This window comes from Schistocerca serialis, chromosome 5 (assembly GCF_023864345.2).
Source record: "Schistocerca serialis cubense isolate TAMUIC-IGC-003099 chromosome 5, iqSchSeri2.2, whole genome shotgun sequence".
Classification (NCBI taxonomy): Eukaryota; Metazoa; Arthropoda; class Insecta; order Orthoptera; family Acrididae; genus Schistocerca; species Schistocerca serialis.
The window spans coordinates 788,346,985-788,370,905 of NC_064642.1; positions in this window are offsets into that span (position 1 = coordinate 788,346,985).

Consider the following 23,921-nt stretch of genomic DNA (forward strand, 5'->3'; position numbering starts at 1 on the left):
ATCCTGCCACGAACATGGATGTGTGTGACGTCATTAGGTTAGTTAGGCTTAAATAGTTCTAAATCTAGTGGACTGATGACCTCAGATGTTAAGTCCCATAGTGCTTAGAGCCACTTGAACCATTTTATAAAAACAAAAAGCCTGACAGTGGAACAGCTGAAGGTGTTCCTGGCGGTTGTTCTGAATCTTTCAGAGGTGTCTGTGCATTTTGTGTGTGTGTGTGGTGTGTGAAAAGGGAGCGAGAGAAAGAGAGAGAGAGAGAGAGAGAGAGAGAGAGAGAGACAGAGAGAGTGAGTGAGTGAGTGAGTGTGTGTGACAGTAGGTTTGATGACTTTTTTTTAGGGGGGGGGGGGGTTTGCAGATGACAAACTGTGGAACAAAACAGTCACTGTAGAAACACAGAAACACAATTCATCAGAAAAACCAGTCCATGCGCTAAAAAGGTATGAATTCATAATTTTATTTGTTTTTTCAAATTTCTGCATTTATGATTTAAAAACTAATAGTTAAATGTATACAAACGGCAAAGAACGTTCTTTATCTTTAACAGCCATAAATTGAAAACCCACTGAAGATGCTGCAACTGCAGTGAAACGTGTTTGGGTTAAAAACCACAATTGTGTTTTGCTAAAGGTGTACCCTATCCACAAACGTAAGCACGGATATAATAATGTGCAACTCAGATGATAGCCGTCGTACTGCGATTCATCTGTCGTTCGTAGCGGACTCCATATAAGATACTTACAGCGCCGTCTATTGGTCCAATTTTCGGAAAATTTTGTTTTTCTTGAGTGACGTTTTGTCTTATATTGACGAAATAACGAGTTACACGTTATTACGCTTAAGGTTATTCGGAGCCATGAACGATACGCCAAGATAGGAAATGAAGAGGCACAATGCAGCGAGCAGGTAAGCGTTTAGGTTACCAGAGATAAATAGTAACATTAGATCAGTGTAAATTGCAGACGCTCTGCGCAGCTGGCCCTGGGGAGAAGTTTCAGTTCGGAGAATTAACTGGTAACTCTATCCAGCGCCTAAGACGCTGTAGAAGATGGCCACGAAAAGGCACGTCTTAGCAGAGGCAGCAGGCGTGATACTTGCTCCCGAAAATCGCAGCGTCAGTGGGTTTACACAGGTCAGAGTACTACTACAGCTGCCCCCACCCACAGAACAGCGGAGGGCGTGGTCAGGTGACGCAGGACATTGTTGTTGTTGGCCATAGTTCACTGAAGAGCCAAAGAAACTGGCACACCTGCCTAGTATAGCGTACGGCGAACGAGAGCACGCAGAAGGCCGCAATACGACGTAGCATGGACTCGCCTAATGTCTGAAGTAGTGCCGGAGGGAACTGACACCATTAATCCTGCAGCGCTATCCATAAATCCATAAGAGTACGATGGGGTGGAAATCTCTTCTGAATACCAGATATGCCCAATGATGTTCGCATCTGAGGAGTTTCGTGGCCAGCGGAAGTGCTTAAATTCAGAGGAGTGTTCCTGAAGCCCCTGTGTTGCAATTGTGGATGTGTGGGTTGTCACATTGTCCTGCTGTAATTGCCCAAGTTGTCGGAATGCTCAATGGACCCAGGTTCTTACGTCCGTGTCACCTATCAAAGTCGGATCTAGATGTATCAATACAGAGCCTCCACTAGCTTGAACACTCCCCCGCTAACATGCTGGATTCGTGGATTCATGAGGTTGTCTCCATGCTCGCGCACGTCCATCAGCGCTATAAAATTTTAAAAGAGTCTCGTCCGACCAGGCAACGTGTTTCCAGTCATCAACAGCCCAATGTCGGTGTTGACGGGCCCAGGCGAAGCGTAAAGCTTTCTGTCGTGAAGTCAGCAAGGGTACACGAGTGGCCCTTCGGCTCCGATATCCCATATCGATGATGCTTCGTTGAGTGGTTCGCACGCTGACACTTGTTGAAGGCCCAGCTTTGAAATCTGCAACAATTCGCGGTAGGTTGCACTTCTATCACGTTTAAGCTTTCTCTTCAGTCGTCGTTGATCCCCTTCTTGCAAAATCTTTTTCCGGCCGCAGGCATGTAGGAGATTTGATGATTACTCGGATTCCTGATAATCACGGCACACTCCTGAAATGGTCATACGGGAAAATCCCCACTTCATCGCTACCTCGGAGATGCTATGTCCCATCATTCATGCGTCGACTCTTAACACCTCGTTCAAACTCTCTTAAATGTCCATAATCTGCCATGGTAGCAGCAGTAAACAATCCAACAACTGCGCCAGACACTTTTTGTCTTATATAGGCTTTACCGACCGCAGCGCCGTGTTCTGCTGTTTACATATCTCTATATTTGAATACGCATGCCTGTACCAGTTTCTTTGGCGCTTCAGTTCAAAAATGGTTCAAATGGCTCTGAGCACTATGGGACTCAACTTCTGAGGTCATTAGTCCCCTATAACTTAGAACTAGTTAAACCTAACTAACCTAAGGACATCACACACATCCATGTCAGAGGCAGGATTCGAACCTGCGACCGTAGCGGTCTCGCGGTTCCAGACTGTAGCGCCTAGAACCGCACGGCCACTTCGGCCGGCGGCGCTTCAGTGTATGTATATTCACACACAAATAAAAATTAGTTTATTTGTACAGGTTGAACAGGAAAGACGATGATATCTGTCAGTTTGGTCGAAGGAGAACACGCGACCATGTTATCTGTAACTGTGACACCAATAATTGATTCAAGGAACCAACAGAAACTAACCAGCATCTACACGAATTTAAAAAAGTAGGAATACTACACAACAGTATACCAAGTTCCTAACAGAATTTCCGCGTATGAAAAAGATGAATTTGCCAGGGTACGCCACTTACAAAATATTTCCCATCGCGGGCAGCATCACCTTAGAAGAGCGAATGTGATCAATGAAGTGCTTGCGAGTGCATCTACTTTCGTGGAAGATGTGAATGCGAGTGTCGCGTACAGAATTGCCTGTTCAACTAAGACCACTGCACCACACTAGGCAGAAATCGGCGTACCATGTCTATGCCTCGTCGGGATAGGATGCAGTTCCACCTCGAAGAGGGTGACCAGGAGATGGGAGTCAGAGGGAGGTGCGTAGCACGTAAAGTGTAGTACAGCGCAATAAACAGCTCCGATGCCTTTTCGAGACTTATTTAAGACATAAAAAATCATAAATAGATAAAAAATAAGTAAAGAAGTGGTTGTTACGGGAAAGATAGAACGGTACCGTGAGCTGACACTTTTCATAGCATAATCAAATTTATGCATAAACGCAATCTGAAACGTCCCCTTTGAACAATTATACACGACTGTCCTTAAACTGATACACAATATTTTTTTTTAGCGCAACGCAATCTGACTTTCAAAAATCCCTACAAAAGAATGGCCCTGACTAACATTAACCTATACCTTTCACAAACCACTTACCTCACAAAAATCTTCGCTGCTCAAGCTACTGCAATACAGCGAGCGCCACCACTGCCAGCTAAATAAAAGATTCAAACTACTGAAGGCACTAACTACTGATACGGATAGTTAGCAAATGAAAGATATTAGTAGAGAACAAACAATGTATTTACCTTGATACCATCATATATAAATATAGCAGTTCATGACAAATTACAAATCTCCGCCATCTCTCTCCCCACATCCACCACCGCTGGCGGCTCACCTCCAACTGCGCAGCGCTACGCGCTGTTCACATCCAGCTGCCGCTCCCTAACACTACAATGGCAGACAACAATGCAAACTAGCCACAGACTGCACACAGCACAACCAGTGATTTTCATATTGAGCGCTACGTAACGTTGCCAATAAGAAAACATAAACAGCCTACTTACATAGAGAAAACATAAACAGCCTACTTACATAGCCCCCATGCTCCCCACAAAAAATTTTACAAATTTTTTTTGGGCAGTGGCCAATAATGATTTGATAAAATTTTTCATAAATACAATAACAAAGAAATCAAATGCATACACTTATTGATATTATGTTGGTCAAAAGCTCAAATTTTCTCACAGTCTATAAAGACAGTCCTGATCATTCATCACAGTGGAACTGCCGTTTCTTTTCTCAAAGTCTGAGCAGTAAAAGACAATGCACACGGAAGTAGTGGATTTCCATGCCGTCTTGAAGAAGTAGTGTTGTCCTTCCAACGGAAAGACAGTGCTGACTCTTGACATTCTGACAGGTAATGGGCCACAATGGAGCAAACCCACAGCAGAGTCATTCGAAGTTTTGAAGAATATTGGTAGGTAGGTCATCACAGAGCAGACCCACTGGAGTCCTGGTAGAGATTGTGGTATTGGTGGGCCACCAGAGGTGCAGACCCACTGCAGTCCTTGTAGCAATTGGTGGGCCATCAAAGATGCAGACCCACTGTAGTCCTGGTAGAGACGGCCAGCAGCCATCTGTTGCAAATGTGCAGGTGCACAATCACCATCGAAGAGTCTTGCGGACAATATAGCAAGTCCATAAACCACCACTTGTGCATTCACAAAGTTTTTGGAATTGTCCTTAGAACCAGCAATGCTGTTATCCAGTCCCTTGCTGAATTAGTAACACACGTGCAAACACTATCAGTCCCTACTTCTCACATATTGTCCATGTACTATGACCAACAGAAACGTGTGCAGTGAAATGTAACTAACAAGTTAATAATACCATGAACTGGTGACAATTACAATTTTATAACATAAGAATACAATTACAAAGGTACAAAATACATCATTAAAGAACATAATAATACAGATAACATTTGTAGTACAGGCTTTACAAAAGAATCGAACTAACATATACATCAGTGGAATTATGACATGAGTACATACATAAAAGATCACAATAACTTTTGAAACATCAACTTCACACATGAACATTAAACAGAACGGAATTAATAATGTCTAACATCTTTACAAAGTAAATAACGTATTATTAATGCCAATTATATTCGAGGATAACAGTATTCCTCATCATAGTGAATGTAGCTTAATATTAAAAGAAGAAAAAATTCTGTGAAACTACACAGAGACAGGAAGAAAACAAATACACAAGGGTACACAAACATATAGTGGGATAATACAAAAGGAAAGGACAGGGTTTGTTGTACTGCAGTATTTTGCAAACAAAACTTTCTTTACTTCTTGGAGATCTCCCTTCATTCAACATTATTCCCAAAAAGTCCTATCTATACCTGCTTTCTGTATTCTATTCATATTTCTTTCAATATAATTATTTCGCAGTGTACAATACTCATTTTGGCCCAAATCTGTTTCATATAACTTCGCAACACATTCTTTACCTGCTCTCCATAGTCAGTTTCTTATATAGTCTACCCCTCTTAAGCTAACTTAAATCTACTGAGCTCAGATGCTAAACTAAGGGACGAGGCAATGCAGCAGCACATAAAACAATTAATATAAACAGCAATAAAAAAAATGGAAAATCGCAAAGCTAGCTACAGTAAATCTAAATTACCAAGCAATTCAACATTACAACTAATATGAGGCAATGCGCAGCAAACAAAAAAATAAATCTGGCTTAGCAGAGTAACACAAACTAAAGTTCAGTAGCACTATGCCTGGCAAACAGCAGCTTATATCTAAACATGACATAGCTCAAGCAGAAAAAATATTACACTAAAAACAACAATGCAGATACGGGAAATGTATATTCACATCTTAATATCTATGTAATTAAAGTGGTGCACCACAACAACTTATTGTAAAAAAAATATTACCATGTACTTGAAAAGAAAATTATGTGTCCAGTTACTGTTACTAGTCCTTTCTTATTGTTCTTTCCTTTCCAAGTGCTCCTTTTTTTTAAAGAATGTCGATTACAAAATTATCATTTAATAGATCTGTTGACAGAAACTGTTCACATTAGCAAATGCATCTAAGTTGATTTTATAAAACTAATGCTGTAACACAGCTGGAAAACAGGTATCAAATGAAATAAGCAATTACGCAAACCAAAGCATACAAATATCATTCAATAGTCATGTGACATTTCATAAGCCAGTAGCTCTCAACTCTCGTAGAAAGACACTTGTCATTATCAGGTTTGCAGATGTAAGAATATTTCCCATCAGTTTATAAGCATTTCAGTAAGTAGCAGAAAGTAGGCGCTCCACAATATAATCATATGTTTCCAAGTAATGAGCGTGTCTTATTTGCGATGCTTTCCACAAAGGAATGTCAATAGCGAGGTTAATGGTCTCTCCTTTTTTTTTTTTTCTCCACCTGCGCCTCTGAAAGGCTAATGGGCCGCGACGCATTACGTGCAGGTGGTCACTTAACTTTCTTATGGAAATATTTACGACAGCAGTTTCCGCTACAGTGACAGTCTCACATAAAAATATTTCACAGGTCAAGAATTAGCGTTGCAAATCTGTAGAAAGAAAATCCTATAAATATAACAGTGTCCAAAAAATTTTCGTCGGCATTGTGATACATTCACGCATTTACACACATTTCATAACTCTTAAAGTACGATTATTGGTTTCCAACATCCTGTTTCACAAGTCAAGAGTCCGTACCCACTATTCATTACTCCTTACCTTGTTACACATATACGTATCCATCAACACTCGTCAATATTTCGTCATTATAAATATGAAGCATAACCAAATAACTCATATAGCCTCAGCCTATTAATCATAAACATACCTCAGCAGCATGATACACATCGTTGTCATAAAAATAACATCATAACACATCAGTCAAATCTCAAAATCATCGTAGCTTCCTCCAATAACTAAAAAAATTCTCTGCTCATGTCAAAAGTGTCATCTGCCTCAAACGTACTTTAAAAATCATGAATCCATACCAAATACATCATTCAAAGCTCCCATAGTATCACACTGGCTCAAAAAAAATATGAACAGTTTACAAAGTACAGACAAATACAGTTTCATAAGTGTGAAGTTATCCAACTGTGTAATTGCGTAAACATCTGTCACTGACGTAGTAAAAAAAAAATGTTTATCTCTCAGTTACATGATCAGATAGCTGTGTAATTTGTGTGTTAGAGAAATATGGTACCGATGTGTAAAGTTGTGTAAGCAAATACCATATTAGCTAGGGCTCCTTGTGCTTGCCAAACACATGGTACACAAAGTAGGCGTGTACCCCCCTGAGGATTAATGTAATTATACCCTCAGGTGTTACAGATTACAGCAATGGAATGAAATGTATCACGGAAAACTTTCTTTGTAATTAAAAAAATCTTTATAAATAACTGTTTTAAGTATAAGATTAATCACTCAAATGCGTGTACTGTAGCGCTAAACTGTGCATCTTGTCGCAACATAATCTCTGTGGAAGTGTCGTAGTTATCGTCCTCCGAAAGCTAAGTTCTGCAGAAGTCAATGTACTTACCACATGATAAACAAAAGTGAAATGCTTTGCGTATAGATATCGTAATTATTATGCTTATTGGCGTGATGAAGAAAGTACTGTACAGTAACATATTGTTATGCCACGAAAAAGGCTGTCTCATTGTTGCTATACCACAAAAGTTACTACTAAAACATGTTTTTCTTCCTAGAAGAATTCAGAAAACTGTGCAGATATAAAACAGATACACTGCAAAAGCAACATTGTAAATTGTCACTCATTAGTACCGTCGTGATAACATCGTGTAGCTGTCACATAAACTAACCACTGTGTCCTTTGGTATCTCACAGAGAGTACTTTAAACCCAGAATGTATTTTCAAGTAAACCAAAATGTTGCATTAAAATCTCATTAGCAGTACCAGTATGTGTCCTAAGTATGTAAGCCTGATAGTCATTACGTAATCGTGCAACTAACAAGCAATAATGTACAACTAACAACACTGTGTCGTCTGTTCATTATAACAATGCATTCGTAATTTCTGTTTAAATAAGTTCTCTTGGTTCTTGACTGGATATTTAACTTCAAACATTGTTGCATGTTAACAGATTCTAAGTCTGACAAGCATACTAGTAATGTAAAGTGAAAAGTTTTATGGCAATGACAAAGTTAAAAAGCAGATTATCTTTCAATAAACGGTTTTACATGTGAAATGTGGTGTAATCTTTTACTCTTCAAGGTACTCAGAATTTCAGCTTGAACGCAATTATCATGCAGTATACGTCGGTAAAGAATACTGGAATTTTTCACAAGGTTAGCCTCTATGTTATTTTTCTCTGAGCCAGCCGGCGCACGTGGGTGCCTGCGGCGCGAGTCATTGTCTGTCTCTTTGTTGGCGCTCGTTGTTATTGGGATTAGGAGACCTAACTTCTACAAATTCACCTCCTTGAGAGGGCCCTGCTCTGTTTGAGTCCCGCCAGTTCTGATGCAATTCAGGTCTGTCGTTACGATCACATCGTCTGTCGTCATGTCGGTAGTTCCTGTAGTTTCTTTCTTGTCGGTTAAGTGGTGGAGAATTTCTCCCTGAATAGTAACTGCGCGCTGAACTGTTGCATCTGAAGTTATTCTGTCTCCCTTGATAATAATTATTTTGGTTCCCATATTGTCTGTTTCTCTGATTGTCTCTGTGAGAGTCACTACCGCGGAGAGGTGATCTTTCCCTGTAATTATTACTACTCTGCCAACGGTTGTCGTACGGGTGGTGTCTATTTTGGTCACGATTTGCGTTGTAAGAATAGACCAGTCGTGTCCGGTTATTGTTTCTGTCGTCACGGAATTGTGACGGATGTGACCTGTAATTGTTGTGTTCTTGTTTTCGCGTTCCGCGATTATCAGTGTCAATTTCTAGTTCTTGTAACAGTCCCTGAAAAGCTTCAATGTCGTCTTTGCAACGTCCTGCTAAAATAATATGCCGTAAATGTTCAGGTAATTTGATTAAGCAAATGCGGATGAGTTCTGAGGGGCTGTATGGGTTTGACAGGTACTGATTCTTGTGCAACATGTCTTCAAAATATTTCACAAGACTGGAGAATTCCGATTGTTCGAAATGTTTCATCATTATGATACCATGTTTTACTCGGTCTTGTGTGGCTTGAGACGAATATGCTGAGAGGAAGGCATGGTAAAATTCTCCTTCACTGTGGCAATCGTGAATGACCGATCGCATTTTTACACCTGGTTCATTCTCTAAGTAGCCACACATAAATTCTAATCTGTGTTCCAACGACCAGTTGGGAGGAAAACAATGAGAGAATTGATGGAGCCATGCTTGTGGATGAATGTCGTTGCCAGAATTCTTAAATGTTTTGAATTTACGTGTAGTAATGAACAGCTTATAGTCAAAATCATCATGTCGCCGAGTCGCATATCGGTCATTGTTAGGTCGTGTCGGCCGTTCCATCTCAAAATTCGGTGCACATTGCCAATTTCTTTCATAACTTCCGAAATGCCCTGTGTTATTATTTTGCGGCTTTTCCGTGTTTCTAAGTCCCTCTTCCTGTGTTGGAGCGCCAGTGTCCTCTGAAATACGTAATTCTTGTATTACCTGTGTTAGCTGATCTTGTATTTCCCGGATTTCTCTTTGGTGTTGTGTATTAATTTGATTCTGATTTTGTTTGAATTTTCTTATTTGTTCATACTCTTCTGTGTCAGTGAAGGCTACGGGTCTTGTGTCATTCAGATCATCATCTACCTTTGTAGATAAGTTAGTGACCTGATCCGAAAGTTCGGCTACTTTCTCCGATAGTGTACTTATTTCTTCAGTGTGTTTTTCTGAACCAAGTTTAAGAGTATCTACTGTGTCCTTAAAGTTTTCCTGAGTTTTTGCAAGTTGCGTAACCGAATCGGTAGATGCAACTGAGTCAAATTTAGCTTGCAAGGTCTCATGATTTTCATGAACAATAATTTGCAGTTCTTTTATGGCTGCTTCATGATTCTGTAATGCATTTTCATGCCGCGAAAAAATAGGTTGAAAATGCTCACAAATTTGTGTTTTTACGTCATTACAGACTTTTTGACATTTCGATTCAATGTTATGTAACTCAGTAGTTAAATCTTCACGTGTTTGTTCAAGTGTTTGTTCCAATGAGTCTAACTTTTTAAGATTTTGTTCCACTGTGTCTAACTTTTGAAGCTTTTGCTGTGTTTGTCTCTGATTTTGTTCCATTGTGTCTAACTGTTGCTGTGTTTGTCTCTGATGTTGTTCCATTGTGTCTAACTGTTCAAGCTTTTGTCCCATTTGTTGCATTAATTGTAATAACAATGCACTGGTGTCTGAAACATGTTCCTCAGTGCTTTTCGGCAGTGAACTTGCACCGGCAACATTCACATTTTGAAAAGTGGAAAATGTGTCTTGACTCATTTGAGAAAACAAAGGGAACCCAAAACCTGAGTCTGCAGTATTTGCAATATTGTGTTCTGTCACTGCCGATTCCTGAGGCGAGCTGTTGCCGACCAATCGATCCATAACGCTTCCCTGTTCACTACCTGTTTCACTGTCTACACCATTGTTTGCCGCCCGCTCCATTTCCCTATGCGCAATTACCAAATTACTACTTTGAACATTAGTTAATTCATTACTCTGTGGCGCTAACACACTGCTTTCGTCTTCACTGTCATTTCTCAGTTTACTTTGGAGCCTAGTATTACGTTTTTCACACGCCATTATTGTCACAGTATTTCACACGATAACACAGAAAAGAGCAATTTGAAGAGCAAAATAAAATAACATAGCAATGGAAATAATGTCTACTTAATTGCCAGCGCAGCTGCGAAATACTTGGTGCAAATCTACATGCATGCCACAACTGTTTTACTGTACAACAATGAAAAACTACAACTACAAAGGAAATTCTCTATATAATTACGCGCTAGCAATAAACAATAGCTACACTAATTACACAAACTACAAAAAAAAAATCAGAAGATTCCAGTGAGGTATCCTAGGCTAAGGGTCGACATATAAAACGTCCCCTTTGAACAATTATACACGACTGTCCTTAAACTGATACACAATATTTTTTTTAGCGCAACGCAATCTGACTTTCAAAAATACCTACAAAAGAATGGCCCTGACTAACATTAAACTATACCTTTCACAAATCACTTACCTCACAAAAATCTGCGCTGCTCAAGCTACTGCAATACAGCGAGCGCCACTACTGCCAGCTAAATAAAAGATTCAAACTACTGAAGGCACTAACTACTGATAGGGATAGTTAGCAAATGAAAGATATTAGTAGAGAACAAACAATGTATTTACCTTGATATCATCATATATAAATATAGCAGTTCATGACAAATTACAAATCTCCGCCATCTCTCTCCCCACATCCACCACTGCTGGCGGCTCACCTCCAACTGCGCAACGCTACGCGCTGTTCACATCCAGCTGCCGCTGCCCAACACTACAATGGCAGACAACAATGCAAACTAGCCACAGACTGCACACAGCACAGCCAGTGATTTTCATATTGAGCGCTACGTAACGTTGCCAATAAGAAAACATAAACAGCCTACTTACATAGAGAAAACATAAACAGCCTACTTACAAATCTTATTTTTATATGGTCATATGTTGACCGCAAATACTTCTCTTTGCCAGTAGCCCTCTTATTAAGAATCTAGTGTAAAATGGCTTTCATCATTAAATACTGTAAGCCGAGTACTGATTTTCCTTTTTAAACTTTCATTTTCTCTACTTTTAGCCATTTAATTTGCATAGAATCTCTCAGGGAATGTTGAAGCAAACAGATAACACATTTACAATTGTATATGAGTTTCCTTCTATCTGTACTTCGTTATTATTATTATTATTATTATTATTACTATATTACTTTTACTTTGATGAGACACAACACTGTGATCAGTAAAGACATGTAAAATCATTAAAAAAAGGGAAGTGAAACATGACCTGTTTTATAAGTACAAACAACATGTCTAAAGGAAGCACTAAAATGGGCAAATAAATAAAGTTACCAACTTCTGGAACAAATCATTTCTATCACTGTCATTGTTACTTTTCCGTCAGAGCCCACACTTTCGTCTCCAGACATTTTATTAAAGCTTTTGCAATGGAATAAGAAGTCGCTTTCAGAATATACGAGTGTGTTATTTAAAGACCGTGTAAAGGCCCGCCCACACGCAGCGATCTGTGGAAGAGATAAATCGCTGCAAATGTGGTGTGGTTACACGACACGAACTCCAGTCTACTGCTCACCCTCCAACGCTCGGTCTGGGGAAGAAATTTCAGCGGCTGGCAACTAGGCTGTCGCAACCGTAAAGTTTTTTCATTTATTCTGAAATCCGTAATGGAGGAAATTCCGTTTCGGTCCGTGCTCGCTACTTGTATTTGAAAAAAAAGGCAACAAATTACAAGAAACAGAAATGCCGATCAAAGTGGTCAAGGCAGTGGCAGCTTAAGTGGAGGCAGTTTCCGTCCTTAAATTTGCTTCACAAGTTGTAATGCGAATATGATGACTACCTTCGTACCTATATAATACTTCTATGAGGAGAGCAGCGATTGATGTTTACGTTGAGTTTTCTGGCAACGGGAAGAAGTTACAAGGACCTAGAATTCTCTACTGTAGTTTCGATACCTACATCGAGTGAAATCACGCCCAACACATGTGAAGATAGATACGTTGTGTGAAGGAGGATTTCATGAAGGCAAGTACCTAAGTTCTGTAATATATCAATTCAGACAACTTGAAGATAATGTTTTAGACGAGTTTATTTTTGGAAACTACAGGCGTGGCCAATGAGCTAGAGTCTAGTTTGTTTCAGGATCAAGATTTTCAATTCGCTGCCTGACGTCTTACCAACAACGTGTTATAGCATCTTGCACCAGTATATAAAACTCCATTCTGAACCCTAGACAGGAATTCATAGTCTATATCTAAAGTTTTACTTCTAGTATGGTCGTAGTGGCTTCTACAGTTTACCTGTCATTCGCTCTTGTTGACAGCCATGTATTATTTTAGAAAGTAAAACAACTCTATGGACACAGACCTCCCTAACAGATCCTCTATTACCAGTTTCACACAATATTCTGAATGGACTGTTGTTTACAATATATATTGTCTACTTTTTTTGCTACAATGTCAGATAGGATTATGGCATAGGACAGTACTAAGTGAAGCTGTGTCATTAATCCTTTCTCATGTCACCAAGAGGGAATTTCTACGTGTAAGGCAATCACGACTGACAATTTTGGCTAAGTTATCCACATGCTAGCGCCATTTCAGTTTGATGAAATGATTTCTACCAGTAGCATCCAAGTAAGGAAATGGGTACAGCTTTGTGTTAATATCTGGAAACATTTCCTTTAACTGTTACTTATGTGCTTCTTATCTCGTACGGTGTTATCTACAAAATTACTCTTAAACTGTGTTTCATGCTATCGATCTTCATTGGAAACACTTAGAAAGCACAGTGTTGTGGATTGGCAAGACAGCCAACCCATGCCGGCCGTAGTGGCCGTGCGGTTCTGGGCGCTACAGTCTGGAGCCGAGCGACCTCTACGGTCGCAGGTTCGAATCCTGCCTCGGGCATGGATGTGTGTGATGTCCTTAGGTTAGCTAGGTTTAATTGGTTCTAAGTTCTAGGCGACTGATGACCTCAGAAGTTAAGTCGCATAGTGCTCAGAGCCATTTGAACAGCCAACCCACTATGAGAGGAAGCCGAAAGGCATGCGCTTTAGCTCACGCAGGCTGGCGTGAGGTCTGGAACAGGTCAAGGAAATGAGACTAACAAAAAACGTACGTAGCTGCTGGAATACTTAACTTTAATCCATAATTGGTGAACATCGCTCTTGACGGTACATGTTTTACAGCATCAATAGTAACTGGTAATGGCGCCTTGCTAGGTCGTAGCAAATGACGTAGCTGAAGGCTATGCTAACTATCGTCTCGGCAAATGAGAGCGTATTTTGTCAGTGAACCGTAGCTAGCAAAGTCGGCTGTACAACTGGGGCGAGTGCTAGGAAGTCTTTCTAGACCTGCCGTGTGGCGGCAATCACTGATAGTGGCGACACGCGGGTCCGACGTATACTACCGGACCGCGGCCGATGTAAATCCTACCACCTAGCAAGTGTGGTGTCTGGCGGTGACACCACACACAGGGTTTCAAAATGCTAAAGACTTACGGCGGTATTACACTAGCATATTTCTTTGTCAAAATTGATATGTCCAATACTTATATCAAATAAATTTGATGATGTGATAGGAAACTTCATCAAATCTCGCTTTTTGTCAAAGAAATGTTATCAAATCTAGAGCCTCGACGAAGATTTGATCAAAAAAGTCGTTCACCTTCCGTTCACAGAAATGTGAAATATGACCGCTTAGAGCGCTGGCATCGCTGCAGCTATTTGGCGTCTCTGTAGTGTGTTTGTAAACATGGCTTCAGAGTTTAGTTGGTGTGATCGTTCGAATCTTTTTAATAATCTTGCTTGGACTGGGGTGGTGGTGGAGGGGGGGGGGGAAGGGGGAAGGGTGACCAGAGGTCACACTGATCGTGTTCTGATGGACAAGTGGAATATGCTACAGGCGACTTCATGTCCACAGTCACAGCTACTGCCATACACCTCTACATCTGGGAACATCCAGGTAGCTTTTCAGGAAGCTGGAGTAGAGTAAAATAAAATTTTTTTCTTGGCTTTCCATTCTACTTTGTCTAGGTTTCAACTCTGGATGCCACTAGTTAAAAACTGCATCACCTGTTTCGTACTTCCCATTAATATTGTAGTTGTTGGTACACAAATGCTGTTTTTTAAGTTACTCAAAAAATAAAAATAGTTCTTATTGCCCATGTAGTGCACTAAACATACATTTATCTTCAGATATTCCTTCTTCAGTGGCTTAGGCATCGCTTCACCCGTTTGTGGAATTATTTTATTAACGTGCACTCTGATATTCGAGTGCTATATTGTAAACTACGGTCGCTCTCTCCTGCATCAAGAAATCGCAGTAGCCTGTCTTCTGAACGTTGAAACGTCTCTGTGAAGTCGTTTCATAAGACGCTTGTCGAATTCAGTACAACCTATTGATTTTACTACCTGATTTTAGCTCAATTCATGAACTCTTCCAGATAGACTGAGCACTCAAATAAGGCATATTGTGTGTTTTAATGTGGGTCTCGGTTTTGTTTTGTGGGAATCGCTGAACTGGTCATCGTCTGCTGGGAACAGACGATGTTGCTTCTCGTTCAAAGGAGAGCACAGGATGATCAACTTAGGTGTCCAATACCTGAACAGAGAGGTTTACTCATCTTAGTCGAGGGCTGTGTCGAAGGCTGTTTTTGTGTGTGAGGTTGGTGACGGAGGGCTACCCCTCTGGTAGCTTCCGCTGCACGAGGAGCTAGGTAATCTGGGAAGAGAAAGGGGCACTCTTCGGTGACAGCTTGGTGAGCACGGATAGTAGCTCTTAAGGGGGGCTTCAGGCGATAGGAATGAGGTTGAGTTAGGACTTCGTTATGTTTAACTGGTGAAATACTTAAGAAATTTAGCTTATCTGAAGCGTGTGAAGCGAGTTATTTTTTAATGATTTTTAATCTTATATTTTGTGGAAATTGCTTTTTTCTTTGTGTGTCGATTTTGTGCCACGTGGGCCGGCCGGAGTGGCCGAGCGGTTCTAGGCGCTACAGTCTGGAACCGCGTGACCTCTACGGTCGCAGGTTCGAATCCTGCCTCGGGCATGGATGTGTGTGATGACCTTAGGATAGTTAGGTTTAAGTAGTTCTGAGTTCTAGGGGACTGATGACCACAGGAGTTAAGTCCCATAGTGTCCAGAGCCATTTGATCCATTTTGTGCCACGTGTTTGGTAATCAGTGACCCTTCTGGTTCACCACGGCACCACAATAGGCTTTATTTTAACAGTTTGCTTGTTTTATGAGCTACAATTTCTGCAAGAATATCTGTTCTTTCGTGCGCTTTCTACAGAGCAGCACAACAGTTTGAGTCAGAAGGCATCACGTACTCTAGTTCGGCCGTTTGCAAGCAGCAGACGCACTTAGTATGTTAAATAATTATCGCACAGCCTTGTGTATTGGTTAAACCTCTGTCCAGAATAGAGCATGCGTAGAATCGTAATGCAAATCTCGCTTAGATATTTTTATGGTATTAATGCAAAGGATATGATAGTATAATTGTCTCTCACCCCCGTCTTCTGTGGTTCTTCTTGCTGTAGTTAAATTGTGTTCTGTTTCATTCTCACGTAATTCTTACTTACATATTTCGAGACAGGCACCAGTTATGTGTAGTTAGGATGTGCAGCCAAATATTCAGTTACAATAAATAATTTACGTGAAAGATAAAGTCTTTGATGTCGACCTTACCCCCTTACTCTGATTCCCATTCCTGAATTAATCAAGTTGCTTCTTGTACGACATGGAGCGCTATTTATCTGGCTGCTTAAAGAAATTTGCGTACTTGTAATTAAATTATTAAAGTAATTAAACTAATAATTTTCCAGCTCCATTTCTTTCTAAATGGTTAGGAAGGGCTTGGGCTGGTAGCGACCCTGAATTTCTGAATTTTTATCATTATTTGTGTGAGAGAAGCAGCTAAAAATGTGAGATAACGTATATGGCTCGATGTGCAACGTCGTAAACACAGTAATACGTTACAACGCATAGCATTTCTCAAGTGAGTATTCCGTTTTGTAATATGAGAAGCCACTTTATTGAGCAAGTACTTAAATGCACTCACAGTCATTCGTAAGTGATTTGTATAAGACTTAACATCCTCCACTTGCAGCTCTCGTAACAAATTTTGCTGAGTGCTTTTACTATCTCGACCTAAATCCCACGGCTTCACCGAAGTGTGTTTCCTTTTTTTTCCGTCGCTTTTATTACAAATGCACATCCAATGCAATGGTGGTACAAGAAATTGCAGCGCATAATAACAAGTTGTTATTTCCGTCATCTTGAACTTTGATGAAAAATATGATGACAGTGTAATACTTTTTTCTAGCACCACGTGAAACATCTTCGTCAAAGAAATTTAACGAATATTTCATCATATATCTTTGTTAAAGGAATATGGTAGTGTAATACCGCCCTTATATATTAGTTCGTCCTTGGTGACAGCTCGAAAAGCTTTCGTTACGTTGCCTTGGTCTTGGTGGTAAACAGGATGCAACTAATTCATCATTTTACTATCATTTCCTTGTTCGCTAAAGCGCCAACAGTTCATAATTTCTATATTGAAGAATTATAAGCTGCTGCCTTCTTATCTCGATTGCGGTATTCCTTGCTCTTGATTTTCCACAAACATGTGTCGTTCGTATCTATTTCAATGAATTCGTCGATGAACTGAGGAATATCTGCCATTTTAAAACTGACTGCACGAACAGACGAGAAATGCTAGACTGAACAAACAACTGGTATGTTTCGGACGCCACGTGTGCGGCGTTCTTCTGTTCACACGTTACGATTTGTATGTGCGGCAGTCGTTGATTCCCACAGATGTGAGCAGTTTTGCTCAAATTTCCAAATCCAAGTTACAGGTTTGCTCACATCTCATGGCTGCCCTAGTCTCCTGTTCCCACACGACTATCTGCCTGCGCAGACGTGATACGCGCAAATATTTCCACAGACAGTTCGTTGCGCATGGACGGGCCTAAGGCTAGGTTCAGATACCGTTGCCTCGGTAATTATCAGTCAAGTCCATCACTGCGATTGCTAAAGCGAAAGAAAGTCGGCATGAAAAAAATACTTAGGACTTACAGGTGCAGTCACTACAGTGGCCTCTGAACGTAAACTGACACGAATAATGTATATCGAAAGGAGTTCATAGAGAAGATTTCAAAGACTCATTGAAACCATACACTTAGTGGTATAAAAACATCAAAGACACAGTATTACAGTAACGAGCGGGAATAACATTCTAACCGAATTACCAGCGAACGTTCACGAAACTTTACGAAGGTAAATTCAATGCATCAGTGACAGTACTTATTAACAGTAATGAGCTTGGCGCTAGTTGCGTTGTGGCTCACTTCTCAGGTGAGCGTAATGGAATAGTGGTGCACGTATCAGTTTTTATAAAGGTCAACATCGGACGCAAATAATAATCGAGCTGACCAACTTTAAACTGCTAGACTCACAATGTTCTTATGCGCAAATTCAGTCAAAAAGTCAAGATCAGTGTTTTGAGGAGTTTGCAGCAGGCATTTTGAATTATGAAGGAGGTGCAGTTGTGCACCCATCTGTCAACCGGAGTCTTATATTCTTTTTATCTGAAGCAAATAACAGGTGACGTAACTGTGAAACAGACGCCATACGGCAAGTGGCCACAATGTATTCGGGTCGCCTGGGTACTACGGCTCACACACGTTGTGTTAGGTTTACGTGCTCCGAGATGGATGGAGGGATTATGACATTCCACAAAATTACTAACACACAAGTATAAATTTTGTGCGCTGCGATATTTAACTAAAGTTGTACGGCAACTTGTTGGATCAGGAACTCGTTGGGTGTGTTTGTGGAGAGACACAATTGAGCAGTGGTCTATCAAGGAGTGCATTACTGCATACAGTGTCAACAGGACTATGTCTGGCCAGGGTGCCACACTGTCCATCACTGTAGTAAACACTTGTGCCAATGCGAAGGCTATAGGCGACTCTAGTTGTAGACTAAGCCTTGCAGGCCGATATCCACTATGAACTGGAGCTCCGTACGAGGTCTCTCGTACGCCAAAGTGGAACATAAACTGCCCATTGCTGCCTATGCCCGCCGCTTATCACAACGCTCAAGCCCGCAAACTTCGAAGCACTGTCCACGGCACCAGTAGGATACTGTCTCTGCGTGCCAGCTTCGATTAGGTCCACAGGCGAGGACACAACCCTCCTTTGCCCCGAACCTCCTCACCATCGTCTTTTGCTGCTACTACGATGGGAGTGTGAGGGGTAGGGATTTTTGGAGAGGGGAGGCGGCGGTCTGGTGGGGAGACGGGGGGTGGGGGTGGATACAGCAAGCGAGGAGGAAACGGAATCCGTGAGTGCGTAATTGGTGCCGAGGCCCCGCTCCTGTCGTGGCACTCGTCTTGCCACCGCCCCAGAATCCCAGCCAAAAAACGAGGCTGAGGACACACTCTTGCATTTGTCAATGGAGCGCAATCTTTACGGTGTTGACCAGCAACGGCGTCTTGATGTGAGATGGCAGCACCTTCGTAGGCGACGGTGTGGAATGAAACACATCTGGAAGACATCTGTTCTCCATGCGGTACTGTATGAGGCGTCGGGTCCAGGTCCGTGGGTTCAGGGCATGTTAGTGGCGACGGAGGACCCCAGGTCGCTGGATGAGTGCAGGCTGCATCAGAAAACAAATCTGTAAGCAAAGACTCGGCGGCAGGATCTCGCGAATTACAAGGGCCCAAATCGTTCCGATGCCTCCAATGCAAATCTCCCAGACGCTGTACAAGAACAATGGGTCTACGAGGTGCAACCAGAAAGTAAGCTTCCTTACTTTTTAAACAAACAAAAACAAAGACAACGTAGGTACACTAAAACCTCTTTTGGAAACAGATGCTATTTTTCGACATGACCACAAAAGAACTGAGACGCTTGTCGTATCGGGGAACAAAATTTGGTATTCCTGTGTTGTAGAAGTCTCCCGCCTGTGAATGGAATCAGCGTGTGACAGTCGTCTGCAGCTCTTCGTCGTTGTCAAAACGCAGGGGCAGGAAGTTAATGAGCAAATTGAACTTCCTGTCCCAGAACACCGTACACATCACATTTTGCACCGAGGCAGTTTGTTTGGTATTCGCGATGGCCGGACATCCACTGTGACTCCAATGGATTGACTGCTGCTTGTTATGCAACAGCTCTTGGTGGCCAGGCTGTTGCATTACGATTCGATTTACGGATCCAGTTATATGGCTCCTTCCGTGTATAACGATTTTACGACTGTGTCGTGTGGGGCCTGAAGATGGCATCAATATAATGCCGAAACTCGTAGCACATAAGAAGTTCATAAAATAAATTTTTACAATACATACGGCTGTTGGTAAATTATTGCATCAAGAAATACATGCCAGCCGTTGTCCCATGGTCCGTAATGGATCAACGAAGAAAGAAGCTATGAAGTTTGGCCAGCAACCTTATAAAACTACAATACGAGATTTGCTTGGCAGTCTTGAGTCCCATACAAGGGTGCATTTTGGAAGAGGGATTTAATTATCGTACACCGTATCTTAAATGTGTGGTGCATAAACATATGAATACACCGCATCTTAAATGTGTGGTGCATAAACATATGAAGGGCTTATTTCAATAGTGGTACAAGTCCATTACCTCCACTTTTCTGTCTATAATGCTTCTGAAATTAATGAGCCAAACAAACAGAAAGAAACGTTCATCTCTAGCAAGAAGCCATATGCTTGAATATTTCTGGTATCTCAACTGCAGATTTTTCAGCGCTCATTTAACTTTAGGACTCTGTATCACAATATGGACAAAAATGGACTTGTACCACTATTGAAATAAACCCTTCATATAATCAAACAGAGTGATAAGAGAACAACATAACATGCAAGGATTATAGGCACTTTTCGAAATGGGTTGTTGCATTTACCACTTCGCAAGAGAACGAAAAATATGGTCTAGTAATATGGTGCCTAAGGGCTCTCCTCTTGGCAGCATCAGGCTCTAAACTTGACTCCAATAATAGCTAATTCATGCACCATCTTCAGTGACAATGTCATTGGCGAGCCGTTGTCGGAGCTTTAATCATATATGAGAACAAGATTCGTGGCAAAATGTTAATATCCAACACTACACTCATGATGTTGCTGTATAAAGTATCGAGTTTTTGCTACTAAATAGTGCATTTTTGTTGATAAGACTGAATGGCTAAATCCAGCGACTCAGAGTGGTTCAATGACATACATGTGTAGTGGGTAAAATAATATATGACCGCCGCTGGAATCGGGAAGAAATCGTGGCGATTCTACTGTTATCAGGTACCCGCATCCCATTTTCTTCCATGAGTCATTATCCACGATGCGACGTTGACGCGATGTCATCAAGCGGCAATATGACACAAAGCTTCATGATGCGACTGTGTTATGACGTCGAGAGCAGTTAGACGAAACTCACTTAATTCGATAAAATATGTAAAACTGTGGTAAATGCGGAAAGGTACGGAAAAATACGAGGCTGTGTGAAAAATACTTAAAACTGGCGAAGAATGAAAATAAATACATGCCTCGGTCTGCTAGTGCCTCAGATGATGTAAAATCAATAAGTAAACTTAGGTTATCCCGGCCGGTGTGGTCGAGCGGTTCTAGGTGCTTCAGTCTGGAAGCGCGCGACCTCTACGGTCGCAGGTTCGAATCCTGCCTCGGGCATGGATGTATGTGATGTCCTTAGGTTAGTTAGGTTTAAGTAGTTCGTAGTTCTAGGGGACTGATGACCTCAGATGTTAAGTCCCATAGTGCTCAGAGCCATTTGAACCGTTTGAGCCAAAATTAGGTCATGTGATTTAACGTATTGTGTTATTAACAAATAGACATAGCCTACAACCTTTCCCTATGGTTATGAAAGATAGAGGTAAGGAAGGGGTATACGCTGCAACCCTAGGCCCACAGTAACACTATTTTGCGGAAATAGCCCACAAACCCATTGTAAGCACCTCTTACAAACAGCTGCCAACGGCACAATCCTTCTGTGGCGATCGATATTGCACAGTACACATCTAAATCACAACACTAGAACATTTTATGTATATTCTTTTGTCCCATTAAGTTAATTGTAACATGTCCTCACCGTACGTGTCAACTGTCAGTACTCTACGACCAAACATATGAACGTCAGTCGGTGCACGGTATGGATGTACTAGTCCGTCATTTTATTTGAGCCGTGACAGCTCGCTCGAAGTCGATTTCCGCATAAATGATAGTCTTTGGTCAGCGGCCGAGTGGCAGAAACGAGGTGAGCTGGGTCGCGGAGAGAAAACTGGGAGACAGTCGGCGGAGTGGAGTCGAGTCGGGACAAGGGAGACCGGGAAGGCGCGTGCTTGCCCATATAGTCTAGAGATTCCAGCCGTGTTCCGCTGTGGGGCTGGCAGTGGATTGGAATGGCGGCTGTCTTTACCCTCCTGCCGTGGCTTTGTGGCACGTTAATTTACCCGCAAGTGTCTTAGTTTCTTATTGGCTTTGCCGACGGTGGTTTTTGGGCAGACTTGAAGGTGAATATTTCGTCTATTTGAAAACCGAGGTACGAACGTTGCTGTACCCTTAATCCATGCTTCGTGGTTACTTCTGCTTTAATTGTGACTTGCTGGTTGTGAGAGAAAGAAAGTGACTTCTGAAGTGCTGTGAGGTGTCTGCACCCCGGTTTATTTGTAAATATATGTTTCATGTGTCATTGGTTCTGAAGGCTCGAGTATGAGTAGCTTGATTGACTTTTTGAAGGACTTTTGCTTTAAATAAGTAACAGCTCCTTGTTATACTGAATGGTAGCCCCATGCTGTGGCTTACCTAATGTTGCATTTTAGTGTGTTTTAGTGTTGCCGACGGAACGCCTGTAATGCTAAGTATGTCCTCACCGTGTGTTTGCACTGGTTTATGCTCTGGTCGTATCATTTTGCGCATTTGTGTGCTGGACGGAGCAGGGCAAACTGTAAACGAAAGGCACTTTTGTCACTTCTCCAAGTAGTTAAATCTTACCGAATTTCAATCTGTGATATACACCCCCTCAGGACTCTGAGTTGCTGTAGTTCCAACGTTCTATGAAGTGGCTTTTCATTCGTCTTTGCTAAGGAAGTTGGTTATTTGCAGTTACCATTCTTGCCTTGCTATGCCGTTTAGGTGAAAAGGTTCAAGAGAGATTGCTTTGTGTTGATTAGTCGATACGTGTCACTGAAATCTCTAAATTGAAGGTGTACTTGTGCATAGACCGATTTCTTTGACATCCTTGTTAGCCCGGCCATAAGCATTATGCGCGAAATACTGTTTCAGCTTCACTGTAGATAAACAATAGCAGTGAACCCTGTATTTCCACTCCTTGCGGCTCATTCGTGCAATTGTTCCGGTGACAAACCCACAATTACTCATTATGATGCATACGCTGCAGCGTTGTATACGCTAGCGAAAGCTATTATCATTGATGGGGCACTTGCGTACTGTTGTGTGAGCTGTAGCAGCTCTAAAGGCGTTGGCTCAGTACAGTTGAACGGTGGCAGGTGCTGTCATGGTATAGTGTAGCTAACCAGATCCGATAAATCTGGAAGCCCATACGCAGGCAGCTTTCTGCTGCTGCTGCTACTGTGGCGCTAGTGGTATGTGGGTGTAACCATCAAGCAGTTCTGCTACCACCAGTTCTGGCCACGTTAACAATATCAAACTATAAGCATATATTGGAATATATATTTGTTAATACAATAGTAATAATTATATTATTAATATTTGATACTTTCAAATCAGTCTTATTTCTCTCGTACCTTATCGTGCTGGCTCGTCCCTACTGCTGATGCTGTTGGCCCTCTGTCGTCCTTTCACTTTGAAGCTTTGAAGATCAGACTTCGAATGGAGGGATGGGGGGCGGCTTTGAATGCTGAACTCATAATACAATAAAGGGACGTGAATAGGGAGCTCGATTCCTGCTTGTCCAATCAGTTTCCCACCGTTCTATTGTGCTCCCATATAGGTGGGTTTCCTGACATTTTTAAGCCACGTGTCCACCATCACATAACTGACTAATATTTATGGGGATTCCCGTGGGTGACGTTGATCAAATCCCGGTGGTTCCCCGGGACAGGGACTAGGGGTTTACCATGAATATATTCGGTAAACTTCCTAGCCTGAAACGAGATGTGTAACCTGGCACCACATGTCATAAGATCGTTATTTCATCAGGAATCGCCTTGAGGTTTTACTAACTGGTAGCTGGGATGCTAGCTGGGATGCATTGACAAATGTCATTTGTCAAAAGTTCTACAAAACTTAGTTACCAGACAGCTTATAGTGTGACTCTTCAGTTTCTTTCGGCATTGTATATTACACAATCATTATCTAGCATAAAGCTAGATCTCCGT